Consider the following 16,592-nt stretch of genomic DNA (forward strand, 5'->3'; position numbering starts at 1 on the left):
AAATCCAAGCCCTAGGCTGAACCCTAACCCTAACCCTAGGCAGATAAATCAGCCTAGGTATAGGGATGGTGCCAAGGAAAAAGCTGTGAAAGCTGCCATGTTGTTGCACTTTTGTACTCCCCTTGGGATGCCTTGAACAGCTGCAGTGTGCCTGGAGCCCAGGTCTTCCTTGTTTCAAAAATCCTAGCCCTAGGCCTAAGCCTAACAGTAACCCTGGGAAGGTAAATCAGCCTGGTGTTAGGCTTCTTGCCAAGGAAAAAGCCGTGAAAGCAGCCATGTTGTGGCACTTTTGCACTCCCTTTTGGATGCCTTTCACAGCTCCAGTGTGCCTGGAACTCAGGGCTTCCTGATTTTAAAAATCCTAGCCCTAGGCCGAACCCCAACCCTAAGACGAGAAAGGCAAATCAGCCAGGAATTAGGCATGTCCCCAAGGAAAAAGCTGTGGAGGCAGGCATGTTGTGGTACTTTTGCGCTCTTCTTGGCTAGTCCTTCGCAGCTGCTGTGTTCTTGGAACTCAGGGCTTTCTGGTTAATAGAGCCCTTACCCTAGGCGTAACTCAAACCTTAACCCTAGGAAGGAAAATCAGCCTATGGTTCGGGATGGTCTCATGGAAATATCAGTGGTGGCAGCCAAGTTGCATCACTTTTGCGCTCCCCTTGGGATGCCTTTTGCAGCTGCAGTGTGCCTGGAGCCCAGGGCTTCCTGGTTTTAAAAGTCCTAGGCCTAAGCCTAACAGTAACCCTAGGAAGGTAAATCAGCAGGGTATTAGGGTTCTTCCTAAGGGAAAAGCCGTGAAAGCAGCCATGTTGTGGCACTTCTGCACTCCCTTTGGGATGCCTTTGGCAGATGAAGTAAGCCTGGAATTCAGGGCTTCCTGGTTAAAAAAATCCAAGCCCTAGGCTGAACCCTAACCCTAACCCTAGGCAGATAAATCAGCCTAGGTATAGGGATGGTGCTAAGGAAAAGCTGTGAAAGCTGCCATGTTGTTGCACTTTTGTACTCCCCTTGGGATGCCTTGAACAGCTGCAGTGTGCCTGGAGCCCAGGGCTTCCTAGTTTTAAAAATCCTAGCCCTAGGCCTAAGCCTAACAGTAACCCTGGGAAGGTAAATCAGCCTGGTGTTAGGCTTCTTGCCAAGGAAAAAGCCGTGAAAGCAGCCATGTTGTGGCACTTTTGCACTCCCTTTGGGATGCCTTTGGCAGATGAAGTAAGCCTGGAACTCAGGGCTTCCTGGTTAAAGAAATCCAAGCCCTAGGCTGAAGCCTAACCCTAACCCTAGGCAGATAAATCAGCCTAGGTATAGGGATGGTGCCAAGGAAAAAGCTGTGAAAACTGCCATGTTGTTGCACTTTTGTACTCCCCTTGGGATGCCTTGAACAGCTGCAGTGTGCCTGGAGCCCAGGGCTTCCTAGTTTTAAAAATCCTAGCCCTAGGCCTAAGCCTAACAGTAACCCTGGGAAGGTAAATCAGCCTGGTGTTAGGCTTCTTGCCAAGGAAAAAGCCGTGAAAGCAGCCATGTTGTGGCACTTCTGCACTCCCTTTGGGATGCCTTTGGCAGATGAAGTAAGCCTGGAACTCAGGGCTTCCTGGTTAAAGAAATCCAAGCCCTAGGCTGAAGCCTAACCCTAACCCTAGGCAGATAAATCAGCCTAGGTATAGGGATGGTGCCAAGGAAAAAGCTGTGAAAGCTGCCATGTTGTTGCACTTTTGTACTCCCCTTGGTATGCCTTGAACAGCTGCAGTGTGCCTGGAGCCCAGGGCTTCCTAGTTTTAAAAATCCTAGCCCTAGGCCGAACCCCAACCCTAAGACGAGAAAGGCAAATCAGCCAGGAATTAGGCATGTCCCCAAGGAAAAAGCTGTGGAGGCAGGCATGTTGTGGTACTTTTGCGCTCTTCTTGGCTAGTCCTTCGCAGCTGCTGTGTTCTTGGAACTCAGGGCTTTCTGGTTAATAGAGCCCTTACCCTAGGCGTAACTCAAACCTTAACCCTAGGAAGGAAAATCAGCCTATGGTTCGGGATGGTCTCATGGAAATATCAGTGGTGGCAGCCAAGTTGCGTCACTTTTGCGCTCCCCTTGGGATGCCTTTTGCAGCTGCAGTGTGCCTGGAGCCCAGGGCTTCCTGGTTTTAAAAGTCCTAGGCCTAAGCCTAACAGTAACCCTAGGAAGGTAAATCAGCCGGGTATTAGGGTTCTTCCTAAGGGAAAAGCCGTGAAAGCAGCCATGTTGTGGCACTTCTGCACTCCCTTTGGGATGCCTTTGGCAGATGAAGTAAGCCTGGAACTCAGGGCTTCCTGGTTAAAGAAATCCAAGCCCTAGGCTGAACCCTAACCCTAACCCTAGGCAGATAAATCAGCCTAGGTATAGGGATGGTGCCAAGGAAAAAGCTGTGAAAGCTGCCATGTTGTTGCACTTTTGTACTCCCCTTGGGATGCCTTGAACAGCTGCAGTGTGCCTGGAGCCCAGGTCTTCCTTGTTTCAAAAATCCTAGCCCTAGCCCTAAGCCTAACAGTAACCCTGGGAAGGTAAATCAGCCTGGTGTTAGGCTTCTTGCCAAGGAAAAAGCCGTGAAAGCAGCCATGTTGTGGCACATTTGCACTCCCTTTTGGATGCCTTTCACAGCTCCAGTGTGCCTGGAACTCAGGGCTTCCTGATTTTAAAAATCCTAGCCCTAGGCCGAACACCAACACTAAGATGAGAAAGGCAAATCAGCCAGGATTTAGGCATGTCCCCAAGGAAAAAGCTGTGGAGGCAGGCATGTTGTGGTACTTTTGCGCTCTTCTTGGCTAGTTCTTCGCAGCTGCTGTGTTCTTGGAACTCAGGGCTTTCTGGTTAATAGAGCCCTTACCCTAGGCGTAACTCAAACCTTAACCCTAGGAAGGAAAATCAGCCTATGGTTCGGGATGGTCTCATGGAAATATCAGTGGTGGCAGCCAAGTTGCGTCACTTTTGCGCTCCCCTTGGGATGCCTTTTGCAGCTGCAGTGTGCCTGGAGCCCAGGGCTTCCTGGTTTTAAAAGTCCTAGGCCTAAGCCTAACAGTAACCCTAGGAAGGTAAATCAGCCGGGTATTAGGGTTCTTCCTAAGGGAAAAGCCGTGAAAGCAGCCATGTTGTGGCACTTCTGCACTCCCTTTGGGAAGCCTTTGGCAGATGAAGTAAGCCTGGAACTCAGGGCTTCCTGGTTAAAAAATCCAAGCCCTAGGCTGAACCCTAACCCTAACCCTAGGCAGATAAATCAGCCTAGGTATAGGGATGGTGCCAAGGAAAAAGCTGTGAAAGCTGCCATGTTGTTGCACTTTTGTACTCCCCTTGGGATGCCTTGAACAGCTGCAGTGTGCCTGGAGCCCAGGGCTTCCTAGTTTTAAAAATCCTAGCCCTAGGCCTAAGCCTAACAGTAACCCTGGGAAGGTAAATCAGCCTGGTGTTAGGCTTCTTGCCAAGGAAAAAGCCGTGAAAGCAGCCATGTTGTGGCACTTCTGCACTGCCTTTGGGATGCCTTTGGCAGATGAAGTAAGCCTGGAACTCAGGGCTTCCTGGTTAAAGAAATCCAAGCCCTAGGCTGAACCCTAACCCTAACCCTAGGCAGATAAATCAGCCTAGGTATAGGGATGGTGCCAAGGAAAAAGCTGTGAAAGCTGCCATGTTGTTGCACTTTTGTACTCCCCTTGGGATGCCTTGAACAGCTGCAGTGTGCCTGGAGCCCAGGGCTTCCGAGTTTTAAAAATCCTAGCCCTAGGCCTAAGCCTAACAGTAACCCTGGGAAGGTAAATCAGCCTGGTGTTAGGCTTCTTGCCAAGGAAAAAGCCGTGAAAGCAGCCATGTTGTGGCACTTTTGCACTCCCTTTTGGATGCCTTTCACAGCTCCAGTGTGCCTGGAACTCAGGGCTTCCTGATTTTAAAAATCCTAGCCCTAGGCCGAACCCCAACCCTAAGGCGAGAAAGGCAAATCAGCCAGGAATTAGGCATGTCCCCAAGGAAAAAACTGTGGAGGCACGCATGTTGTGCTACTTTTGCGCTCTTCTTGGCTAGTCCTTCACAGCTGCTGTGTTCTTGGAACTCAGGGCTTTCTGGTTAATAGAACCCTTACCCTAGGCGTAACTCAAACCTTAACCCTAGGAAGGAAAATCAGCCTATGGTTCGGGATGGTCTCATGGAAATATCAGTGGTGGCAGCCAAGTTGCGTCACTTTTGCGCTCCCCTTGGGATGCCTTTCGCAGCTGCAGTGTGCCTGGAGCCCAGGGCTTCCTGGTTTTAAAAGTCCTAGGCCTAAGCCTAACAGGAACCCTAGGAAGGTAAATCAGCAGGGTATTAGGGTTCTTCCTAAGGGAAAAGCCGTGAAAGCAGCCATGTTGTGGCACTTCTGCACTCCCTTTGGGATGCCTTTGGCAGATGAAGTAAGCCTGGAACTCAGGGCTTCCTGGTTAAAGAAATCCAAGCCCTAGGCTGAACCCTAACCCTAACCCTAGGCAGATAAATCAGCCTAGGTATAGGGATGGTGCCAAGGAAAAAGCTGTGAAAGCTGCCATGTTGTTGCACTTTTGTACTCCCCTTGGGATGCCTTGAACAGCTGCAGTGTGCCTGGAGCCCAGGTCTTCCTTGTTTCAAAAATCCTAGCCCTAGGCCTAAGCCTAACAGTAACCCTGGGAAGGTAAATCAGCCTGGTGTTAGGCTTCTTGCCAAGGAAAAAGCCGTGAAAGCAGCCATGTTGTGGCACTTTTGCACTCCCTTTTGGATGCCTTTCACAGCTCCAGTGTGCCTGGAACTCAGGGCTTCCTGATTTTAAAAATCCTAGCCCTAGGCCGAACCCCAACCCTAAGACGAGAAAGGCAAATCAGCCAGGAATTAGGCATGTCCCCAAGGAAAAAGCTGTGGAGGCAGGCATGTTGTGCTACTTTTGCGCTCTTCTTGGCTAGTCCTTCGCAGCTGCTGTGTTCTTGGAACTCAGGGCTTTCTGGTTAATAGAGCCCTTACCCTAGGCGTAACTCAAACCTTAACCCTAGGAAGGAAAATCAGCCTATGGTTCGGGATGGTCTCATGGAAATATCAGTGGTGGCAGCCAAGTTGCATCACTTTTGCGCTCCCCTTGGGATGCCTTTTGCAGCTGCAGTGTGCCTGGAGCCCAGGGCTTCCTGGTTTTAAAAGTCCTAGGCCTAAGCCTAACAGTAACCCTAGGAAGGTAAATCAGCAGGGTATTAGGGTTCTTCCTAAGGGAAAAGCCGTGAAAGCAGCCATGTTGTGGCACTTCTGCACTCCCTTTGGGATGCCTTTGGCAGATGAAGTAAGCCTGGAATTCAGGGCTTCCTGGTTAAAAAAATCCAAGCCCTAGGCTGAACCCTAACCCTAACCCTAGGCAGATAAATCAGCCTAGGTATAGGGATGGTGCTAAGGAAAAGCTGTGAAAGCTGCCATGTTGTTGCACTTTTGTACTCCCCTTGGGATGCCTTGAACAGCTGCAGTGTGCCTGGAGCCCAGGGCTTCCTAGTTTTAAAAATCCTAGCCCTAGGCCTAAGCCTAACAGTAACCCTGGGAAGGTAAATCAGCCTGGTGTTAGGCTTCTTGCCAAGGAAAAAGCCGTGAAAGCAGCCATGTTGTGGCACTTTTGCACTCCCTTTGGGATGCCTTTGGCAGATGAAGTAAGCCTGGAACTCAGGGCTTCCTGGTTAAAGAAATCCAAGCCCTAGGCTGAAGCCTAACCCTAACCCTAGGCAGATAAATCAGCCTAGGTATAGGGATGGTGCCAAGGAAAAAGCTGTGAAAACTGCCATGTTGTTGCACTTTTGTACTCCCCTTGGGATGCCTTGAACAGCTGCAGTGTGCCTGGAGCCCAGGGCTTCCTAGTTTTAAAAATCCTAGCCCTAGGCCTAAGCCTAACAGTAACCCTGGGAAGGTAAATCAGCCTGGTGTTAGGCTTCTTGCCAAGGAAAAAGCCGTGAAAGCAGCCATGTTGTGGCACTTCTGCACTCCCTTTGGGATGCCTTTTGCAGATGAAGTAAGCCTGGAACTCAGGGCTTCCTGGTTAAAGAAATCCAAGCCCTAGCCTGAAGCCTAACCCTAACCCTAGGCAGATAAATCAGCCTAGGTATAGGGATGGTGCCAAGGAAAAAGCTGTGAAAGCTGCCATGTTGTTGCACTTTTGTACTCCCCTTGGTATGCCTTGAACAGCTGCAGTGTGCCTGGAGCCCAGGGCTTCCTAGTTTTAAAAATCCTAGCCCTAGGCCTAAGCCTAACAGTAACCCTGGGAAGGTAAATCAGCCTAGTGTTAGGCTTTTTGCCAAGGAAAAACCGTGAAAGCAGCCATGTTGTGGCACTTTTGCACTCCCTTTTGGATGCCTTTCACAGCTCCAGTGTGCCTGGAACTCAGGGCTTCCTGATTTTAAAAATCCTAGCCCTAGGCCGAACCCCAACCCTAAGACGAGAAAGGCAAATCAGCCAGGAATTAGGCATGTCCCCAAGGAAAAAGCTGTGGAGGCAGGCATGTTGTGGTACTTTTGCGCTCTTCTTGGCTAGTCCTTCGCAGCTGCTGTGTTCTTGGAACTCAGGGCTTTCTGGTTAATAGAGCCCTTACCCTAGGCGTAACTCAAACCTTAACCCTAGGAAGGAAAATCAGCCTATGGTTCGGGATGGTCTCATGGAAATATCAGTGGTGGCAGCCAAGTTGCGTCACTTTTGCGCTCCCCTTGGGATGCCTTTTGCAGCTGCAGTGTGCCTGGAGCCCAGGGCTTCCTGGTTTTAAAAGTCCTAGGCCTAAGCCTAACAGTAACCCTAGGAAGGTAAATCAGCCGGGTATTAGGGTTCTTCCTAAGGGAAAAGCCGTGAAAGCAGCCATGTTGTGGCACTTCTGCACTCCCTTTGGGATGCCTTTGGCAGATGAAGTAAGCCTGGAACTCAGGGCTTCCTGGTTAAAGAAATCCAAGCCCTAGGCTGAACCCTAACCCTAACCCTAGGCAGATAAATCAGCCTAGGTATAGGGATGGTGCCAAGGAAAAAGCTGTGAAAGCTGCCATGTTGTTGCACTTTTGTACTCCCCTTGGGATGCCTTGAACAGCTGCAGTGTGCCTGGAGCCCAGGTATTCCTTGTTTCAAAAATCCTAGCCCTAGCCCTAAGCCTAACAGTAACCCTGGGAAGGTAAATCAGCCTGGTGTTAGGCTTCTTGCCAAGGAAAAAGCCGTGAAAGCAGCCATGTTGTGGCACATTTGCACTCCCTTTTGGATGCCTTTCACAGCTGCAGTGTGCCTGGAACTCAGGGCTTCCTGATTTTAAAAATCCTAGCCCTAGGCCAAACCCCAACCCTAAGACGAGAAAGGCAAATCAGCCAGGAATTAGGCATGTCCACAAGGAAAAAGCTGTGGAGGCAGGCATGTTGTGGTACTTTTGCGCTCTTCTTGGGTAGTCCTTCGCAGCTGCTGTGTTCTTGGAACTCAGGGCTTTCTGGTTAATAGAACCCTTACCCTAGGCGTAACTCAAACCTTAAGCCTAGGAAGGAAAATCAGCCTATGGTTCGGGATGGTCTCATGGAAATATCAGTGGTGGCAGCCAAGTTGCGTCACTTTTGCGCTCCCCTTGGGATGCCTTTCGCAGCTGCAGTGTGCCTGGAGCCCAGGGCTTCCTGGTTTTAAAAGTCCTAGGCCTAAGCCTAACAGGAACCCTAGGAAGGTAAATCAGCAGGGTATTAGGGTTCTTCCTAAGGGAAAAGCCGTGAAAGCAGCCATGTTGTGGCACTTCTGCACTCCCTTTGGGATGCCTTTGGCAGATGAAGTAAGCCTGGAACTCAGGGCTTCCTGGTTAAAGAAATCCAAGCCCTAGGCTGAACCCTAACCCTAACCCTAGGCAGATAAATCAGCCTAGGTATAGGGATGGTGCCAAGGAAAAAGCTGTGAAAGCTGCCATGTTGTTGCACTTTTGTACTCCCCTTGGGATGCCTTGAACAGCTGCAGTGTGCCTGGAGCTAAGGGCTTCCTAGTTTTAAAAATCCTAGCCCTAGGCCTAAGCCTAACAGTAACCCTGGGAAGGTAAATCAGCCTGGTGTTAGGCTTCTTGCCAAGGAAAAAGCCGTGAAAGCAGCCATGTTGTGGCACTTTTGCACTCCCTTTTGGATGCCTTTCACAGCTGCAGTGTGCCTGGAACTCAGGGCTTCCTGATTTTAAAAATCCTAGCCCTAGGCCAAACCCCAACCCTAAGACGAGAAAGGCAAATCAGCCAGGAATTAGGCATGTCCACAAGGAAAAAGCTGTGGAGGCAGGCATGTTGTGGTACTTTTGCGCTCTTCTTGGCTAGTCCTTCGCAGCTGCTGTGTTCTTGGAACTCAGGGCTTTCTGGTTAATAGAGCCCTTACCCTAGGCGTAACTCAAACCTTAACCCTAGGAAGGAAAATCAACCTATGGTTCGGGATGGTCTCATGGAAATATCAGTGGTGGCAGCCAAGTTGCGTCACTTTTGCGCTCCCCTTGGGATGCCTTTTGCAGCTGCAGTGTGCCTGGAGCCCAGGGCTTCCTGGTTTTAAAAGTCCTAGGCCTAAGCCTAACAGTAACCCTGGGAAGGTAAATCAGCCTGGTGTTAGGCTTCTTGCCAAGGAAAAAGCCGTGAAAGCAGCCATGTTGTGGCACTTCTGCACTCCCTTTGGGATGCCTTTGGCAGATGAAGTAAGCCTGGAACTCAGGGCTTCCTGGTTAAAGAAATCCAAGCCCTAGGCTGAACCCTAACCCTAACCCTAGGCAGATAAATCAGCCTAGGTATAGGGATGGTGCCAAGGAAAAAGCTGTGAAAGCTGCCATGTTGTTGCACTTTTGTACTCCCCTTGGGATGCCTTGAACAGCTGCAGTGTGCCTGGAGCCCAGGGCTTCCTAGTTTTAAAAATCCTAGCCCTAGGCCTAAGCCTAACAGTAACCCTGGGAAGGTAAATCAGCCTAGTGTTAGGCTTCTTGCCAAGGAAAAAGCCGTGAAAGCAGCCATGTTGTGGCACTTTTGCACTCCCTTTTGGATGCCTTTCACAGCTGCAGTGTGCCTGGAACTCAGGGCTTCCTGATTTTAAAAATCCTAGCCCTAGGCCGAACCCCAACCCTAAGACGAGAAAGGCAAATCAGCCAGGAATTAGGCATGTCCCCAAGGAAAAAGCTGTGGAGGCAGGCATGTTGTGCTACTTTTGCGCTCTTCTTGGCTAGTTCTTCGCAGCTGCTGTGTTCTTGGAACTCAGGGCTTTCTGGTTAATAGAGCCCTTACCCTAGGCGTAACTCAAACCTTAAGCCTAGGAAGGAAAATCAGCCTATGGTTCGGGATGGTCTCATGGAAATATCAGTGGTGGCAGCCAAGTTGCGTCACTTTTGCGCTCCCCTTGGGATGCCTTTTGCAGCTGCAGTGTGCCTGGAGCCCAGGGCTTCCTGGTTTTAAAAGTCCTAGGCCTAAGCCTAACAGTAACCCTAGGAAGGTAAATCAGCCGGGTATTAGGGTTCTTCCTAAGGGAAAAGCCGTGAAAGCAGCCATGTTGTGGCACTTCTGCACTCCCTTTGGGATGCCTTTGGCAGATGAAGTAAGCCTGGAACTCAGGGCTTCCTGGTTAAAGAAATCCAAGCCCTAGGCTGAACCCTAACCCTAACCCTAGGCAGATAAATCAGCCTAGGTATAGGGATGGTGCCAAGGAAAAAGCTGTGAAAGCTGCCATGTTGTTGCACTTTTGTACTCCCCTTGGGATGCCTTGAACAGCTGCAGTGTGCCTGGAGCCCAGGTCTTCCTTGTTTCAAAAATCCTAGCCCTAGCCCTAAGCCTAACAGTAACCCTGGGAAGGTAAATCAGCCTGGTGTTAGGCTTCTTGCCAAGGAAAAAGCCGTGAAAGCAGCCATGTTGTGGCACATTTGCACTCCCTTTTGGATGCCTTTCACAGCTGCAGTGTGCCTGGAACTCAGGGCTTCCTGATTTTAAAAATCCTAGCCCTAGGCCAAACCCCAACCCTAAGACGAGAAAGGCAAATCAGCCAGGAATTAGGCATGTCCACAAGGAAAAAGCTGTGGAGGCAGGCATGTTGTGGTACTTTTGCGCTCTTCTTGGCTAGTCCTTCGCAGCTGCTGTGTTCTTGGAACTCAGGGCTTTCTGGTTAATAGAGCCCTTACCCTAGGCGTAACTCAAACCTTAACCCTAGGAAGGAAAATCAACCTATGGTTCGGGATGGTCTCATGGAAATATCAGTGGTGGCAGCCAAGTTGCGTCACTTTTGCGCTCCCCTTGGGATGCCTTTTGCAGCTGCAGTGTGCCTGGAGCCCAGGGCTTCCTGGTTTTAAAAGTCCTAGGCCTAAGCCTAACAGTAACCCTAGGAAGGTAAATCAGCCGGGTATTAGGGTTCTTCCTAAGGGAAAAGCCGTGAAAGCAGCCATGTTGTGGCACTTCTGCACTCCCTTTGGGATGCCTTTGGCAGATGAAGTAAGCCTGGAACTCAGGGCTTCCTGGTTAAAGAAATCCAAGCCCTAGGCTGAACCCTAACCCTAACCCTAGGCAGATAAATCAGCCTAGGTATAGGGATGGTGCCAAGGAAAAAGCTGTGAAAGGTGCCATGTTGTTGCACTTTTGTACTCCCCTTGGGATGCCTTGAACAGCTGCAGTGTGCCTGGAGCCCAGGTCTTCCTTGTTTGAAAACTCCTACCCCTAGCCCTAAGCCTAACAGTAACCCTGGGAAGGGAAATCAGCCTGGTGTTAGGCTTCTTGCCAAGGAAAAAGCCGTGAAAGCAGCCATGTTGTGGCACATTTGCACTCCCTTTTGGATGCCTTTCACAGCTGCAGTGTGCCTGGAACTCAGGGCTTCCTGATTTTAAAAATCCTAGCCCTAGGCCGAACCCCAACCCTAAGACGAGAAAGGCAAATCAGCCAGGAATTAGGCATGTCCCCAAGGAAAAAGCTGTGGAGGCAGGCATGTTGTGCTACTTTTGCGCTCTTCTTGGGTAGTCCTTCGCAGCTGCTGTGTTCTTGGAACTCAGGGCTTTCTGGTTAATAGAACCCTTACCCTAGGCGTAACTCAAACCTTAAGCCTAGGAAGGAAAATCAGCCTATGGTTCGGGATGGTCTCATGGAAATATCAGTGGTGGCAGCCAAGTTGCGTCACTTTTGCGCTCCCCTTGGGATGCCTTTCGCAGCTGCAGTGTGCCTGGAGCCCAGGGCTTCCTGGTTTTAAAAGTCCTAGGCCTAAGCCTAACAGTAACCCTGGGAAGGTAAATCAGCCTGGTGTTAGGCTTCTTGCCAAGGAAAAAGCCGTGAAAGCAGCCATGTTGTGGCACTTCTGCACTCCCTTTGGGATGCCTTTGGCAGATGAAGTAAGCCTGGAACTCAGGGCTTCCTGGTTAAAGAAATCCAAGCCCTAGGCTGAAGCCTAACCCTAACCCTAGGCAGATAAATCAGCCTAGGTATAGGGATGGTGCCAAGGAAAAAGCTGTGAAAGCTGCCATGTTGTTGCACTTTTGTACTCCCCTTGGTATGCCTTGAACAGCTGCAGTGTGCCTGGAGCCCAGGGCTTCCTAGTTTTAAAAATCCTAGCCCTAGGCCTAAGCCTAACAGTAACCCTGGGAAGGTAAATCAGCCTAGTGTTAGGCTTCTTGCCAAGGAAAAAGCCGTGAAAGCAGCCATGTTGTGGCACTTTTGCACTCCCTTTTGGATGCCTTTCACAGCTGCAGTGTGCCTGGAACTCAGGGCTTCCTGATTTTAAAAATCCTAGCCCTAGGCCGAACCCCAACCCTAAGACGAGAAAGGCAAATCAGCCAGGAATTAGGCATGTCCCCAAGGAAAAAGCTGTGGAGGCAGGCATGTTGTGCTACTTTTGCGCTCTTCTTGGGTAGTCCTTCGCAGCTGCTGTGTTCTTGGAACTCAGGTCTTTCTGGTTAATAGAGCCCTTACCCTAGGCGTAACTCAAACCTTAAGCCTAGGAAGGAAAATCAGCCTATGGTTCGGGATGGTCTCATGGAAATATCAGTGGTGGCAGCCAAGTTGCGTCACTTTTGCGCTCCCCTTGGGATGCCTTTTGCAGCTGCAGTGTGCCTGGAGCCCAGGGCTTCCTGGTTTTAAAAGTCCTAGGCCTAAGCCTAACAGTAACCCTAGGAAGGTAAATCAGCCGGGTATTAGGGTTCTTCCTAAGGGAAAAGCCGTGAAAGCAGCCATGTTGTGGCACTTCTGCACTCCCTTTGGGATGCCTTTGGCAGATGAAGTAAGCCTGGAACTCAGGGCTTCCTGGTTAAAGAAATCCAAGCCCTAGGCTGAACCCTAACCCTAACCCTAGGCAGATAAATCAGCCTAGGTATAGGGATGGTGCCAAGGAAAAAGCTGTGAAAGCTGCCATGTTGTTGCACTTTTGTACTCCCCTTGGGATGCCTTGAACAGCTGCAGTGTGCCTGGAGCCCAGGTCTTCCTTGTTTCAAAAATCCTAGCCCTAGCCCTAAGCCTAACAGTAACCCTGGGAAGGTAAATCAGCCTGGTGTTAGGCTTCTTGCCAAGGAAAAAGCCGTGAAAGCAGCCATGTTGTGGCACATTTGCACTCCCTTTTGGATGCCTTTCACAGCTCCAGTGTGCCTGGAACTCAGGGCTTCCTGATTTTAAAAATCCTAGCCCTAGGCCAAACCCCAACCCTAAGACGAGAAAGGCAAATCAGCCAGGAATTAGGCATGTCCCCAAGGAAAAAGCTGTGGAGGCAGGCATGTTGTGCTACTTTTGCGCTCTTCTTGGCTAGTTCTTCGCAGCTGCTGTGTTCTTGGAACTCAGGGCTTTCTGGTTAATAGAGCCCTGACCCTAGGCGTAACTCAAACCTTAACCCTAGGAAGGAAAATCAGCCTATGGTTCGGGATGGTCTCATGGAAATATCAGTGGTGGCAGCCAAGTTGCGTCACTTTTGCGCTCCCCTTGGGATGCCTTTCGCAGCTGCAGTGTGCCTGGAGCCCAGGGCTTCCTGGTTTTAAAAGTCCTAGTCCTAAGCCTAACAGGAACCCTAGGAAGGTAAATCAGCCAGGTATTAGGGTTCTTCCTAAGGGAAAAGCCGTGAAAGCAGCCATGTTGTGGCACTTCTGCACTCCCTTTGGGATGCCTTTGGCAGATGAAGTAAGCCTGGAACTCAGGGCTTCCTGGTTAAAGAAATCCAAGCCCTAGGCTGAACCCTAACCCTAACCCTAGGCAGATAAATCAGCCTAGGTATAGGGATGGTGCCAAGGAAAAAGCTGTGAAAGCTGCCATGTTGTTGCACTTTTGTACTCCCCTTGGGATGCCTTGAACAGCTGCAGTGTGCCTGGAGCCCAGGGCTTCCTAGTTTTAAAAATCCTAGCCCTAGGCCTAAGCCTAACAGTAACCCTGGGAAGGTAAATCAGCCTGCTGTTAGGCTTCTTGCCAAGGAAAAAGCCGTGAAAGCAGCCATGTTGTGGCACTTTTGCACTCCCTTTTGGATGCCTTTCACAGCTCCAGTGTGCCTGGAACTCAGGGCTTCCTGATTTTAAAAATCCTAGCCCTAGGCCAAACCCCAACCCTAAGACGAGAAAGGCAAATCAGCCAGGAATTAGGCATGTCCCCAAGGAAAAAGCTGTGGAGGCAGGCATGTTGTGGTACTTTTGCGCTCTTCTTGGCTAGTCCATCGCAGCTGCTGTGTTCTTGGAACTCAGGGCTTTCTGGTTAATAGAGCCCTTACCCTAGGCGTAACTCAAACCTTAACCCTAGGAAGGAAAATCAGCCTATGGTTCGGGATGGTCTAATGGAAATATCAGTGGTGGCAGCCAAGTTGCGTCACTTTTGCGCTCCCCTTGGGATGCCTTTTGCAGCTGCAGTGTGCCTGGAGCCCAGGGCTTCCTGGTTTTAAAAGTCCTAGGCCTAAGCCTAACAGTAACCCTAGGAAGGTAAATCAGCCAGGTATTAGGGTTCTTCCTAAGGGAAAAGCCGTGAAAGCAGCCATGTTGTGGCACTTCTGCACTCCCTTTGGGATGCCTTTGGCAGATGAAGTAAGCCTGGAACTCAGGGCTTCCTGGTTTAAGAAATCCAAGCCCTAGGCTAAACCCTAACCCTAACCCTAGGCAGATAAATCAGCCTAGGTATAGGGATGGTGCCAAGGAAAAAGCTGTGAAAGCTGCCATGTTGTTGCACTTTTGTACTCCCCTTGGGATGCCTTGAGCAGCTGCAGTGTGCCTGGAGCCCAGGGCTTCCTAGTTTTAAAAATCCTAGCCCTAGGCCTAAGCCTAACAGTAACCCTGGGAAGGTAAATCAGCCTGGTGTTAGGCTTCTTGCCAAGGAAAAAGCCGTGAAAGCAGCCATGTTGTGGCACTTTTGCACTCCCTTTTGGATGCCTTTCACAGCTGCAGTGTGCCTGGAACTCAGGGCTTCCTGATTTTAAAAATCCTAGCCCTAGGCCGAACCCCAACCCTAAGACGAGAAAGGCAAATCAGCCAGGAATTAGGCATGTCCCCAAGGAAAAAGCTGTGGAGGCAGGCATGTTGTGGTACTTTTGCGCTCTTCTTGGCTAGTCCTTCGCAGCTGCTGTGTTCTTGGAACTCAGGGCTTTCTGGTTAATAGAGCCCTTACCCTAGGCGTAACTCAAACCTTAACCCTAGGAAGGAAAATCAGCCTATGGTTCGGGATGGTCTAATGGAAATATCAGTGGTGGCAGCCAAGTTGCGTCACTTTTGCGCTCCCCTTGGGATGCCTTTCGCAGCTGCAGTGTGCCTGGAGCCCAGGGCTTCCTGGTTTTAAAAGTCCTAGGCCTAAGCCTAACAGTAACCCTAGGAAGGTAAATCAGCCGGGTATTAGGGTTCTTCCTAAGGGAAAAGCCGTGAAAGCAGCCATGTTGTGGCACTTCTGCACTCCCTTTGGGATGCCTTTGGCAGATGAAGTAAGCCTGGAACTCAGGGCTTCCTGGTTAAAGAAATCCAAGCCCTAGGCTGAACCCTAACCCTAACCCTAGGCAGATAAATCAGCCTAGGTATAGGGATGGTGCCAAGGAAAAAGCTGTGAAAGCTGCCATGTTGTTGGACTTTTGTACTCCCCTTGGGATGCCTTGAACAGCTGCAGTGTGCCTGGAGCTAAGGGCTTCCTAGTTTTAAAAATCCTAGCCCTAGGCCTAAGCCTAACAGTAACCCTGGGAAGGTAAATCAGCCTGGTGTTAGGCTTCTTGCCAAGGAAAAAGCCGTGAAAGCAGCCATGTTGTGGCACTTTTGCACTCCCTTTTGGATGCCTTTCACAGCTCCAGTGTGCCTGGAACTCAGGGCTTCCTGATTTTAAAAATCCTAGCCCTAGGCCGAACCCCAACCCTAAGACGAGAAAGGCAAATCAGCCAGGAATTAGGCATGTCCCCAAGGAAAAAGCTGTGGAGACAGGCATGTTGTGCTACTTTTGCGCTCTTCTTGGGTAGTCCTTCGCAGCTGCTGTGTTCTTGGAACTCAGGGCTTTCTGGTTAATAGAGCCCTTACCCTAGGCGTAACTCAAACCTTAAGCCTAGGAAGGAAAATCAGCCTATGGTTCGGGATGGTCTCATGGAAATATCAGTGGTGGCAGCCAAGTTGCGTCACTTTTGCGCTCCCCTTGGGATGCCTTTTGCAGCTGCAGTGTGCCTGGAGCCCAGGGCTTCCTGGTTTTAAAAGTCCTAGGCCTAAGCCTAACAGTAACCCTAGGAAGGTAAATCAGCCGGGTATTAGGGTTCTTCCTAAGGGAAAAGCCGTGAAAGCAGCCATGTTGTGGCACTTCTGCACTCCCTTTGGGATGCCTTTGGCAGATGAAGTAAGCCTGGAACTCAGGGCTTCCTGGTTAAAGAAATCCAAGCCCTAGGCTAAACCCTAACCCTAACCCTAGGCAGATAAATCAGCCTAGGTATAGGGATGGTGCCAAGGAAAAAGCTGTGAAAGCTGCCATGTTGTTGGACTTTTGTACTCCCCTTGGGATGCCTTGAACAGCTGCAGTGTGCCTGGAGCCCAGGGCTTCCTAGTTTTAAAAATCCTAGCCCTAGGCCTAAGCCTAACAGTAACCCTGGGAAGGTAAATCAGCCTGGTGTTAGGCTTCTTGCCAAGGAAAAAGCCGTGAAAGCAGCCATGTTGTGGCACTTCTGCACTCCCTTTGGGATGCCTTTGGCAGATGAAGTAAGCCGGGAACTCAGGGCTTCCTGATTTTAAAAATCCAAGCCCTAGGCCGAACCCCAACCCTAAGACGAGAAAGGCAAATCAGCCAGGAATTAGGCATGTCCCCAAGGAAAAAGCTGTGGAGGCAGGCATGTTGTGGTACTTTTGCGCTCTTCTTGGCTAGTCCTTCGCAGCTGCTCTGTTCTTGGAACTCAGGGCTTTCTGGTAAATAGAGCCCTTACCCTAGGCGTAACTCAAACCTTAACCCTAGGAAGGAAAATCAGCCTATGGTTTGGGATGGTCTCATGGAAATATCAGTGGTGGCAGCCAAGTTGCGTCACTTTTGCGCTCCCCTTGGGATGCCTTTTGCAGCTGCAGTGTGCCTGGAGCCCAGGGCTTCCTGGTTTTAAAAGTCCTAGGCCTAAGCCTAACAGTAACCCTAGGAAGGTAAATCAGCCGGGTATTAGGGTTCTTCCTAAGGGAAAAGCTGTGAAAGCAGCCATGTTGTGGCACTTCTGCACTCCCTTTGGGATGCCTTTGGCAGATGA

Source organism: Ammospiza caudacuta, chromosome 30 (genome assembly GCF_027887145.1).
Source record: "Ammospiza caudacuta isolate bAmmCau1 chromosome 30, bAmmCau1.pri, whole genome shotgun sequence".
Classification (NCBI taxonomy): Eukaryota; Metazoa; Chordata; class Aves; order Passeriformes; family Passerellidae; genus Ammospiza; species Ammospiza caudacuta.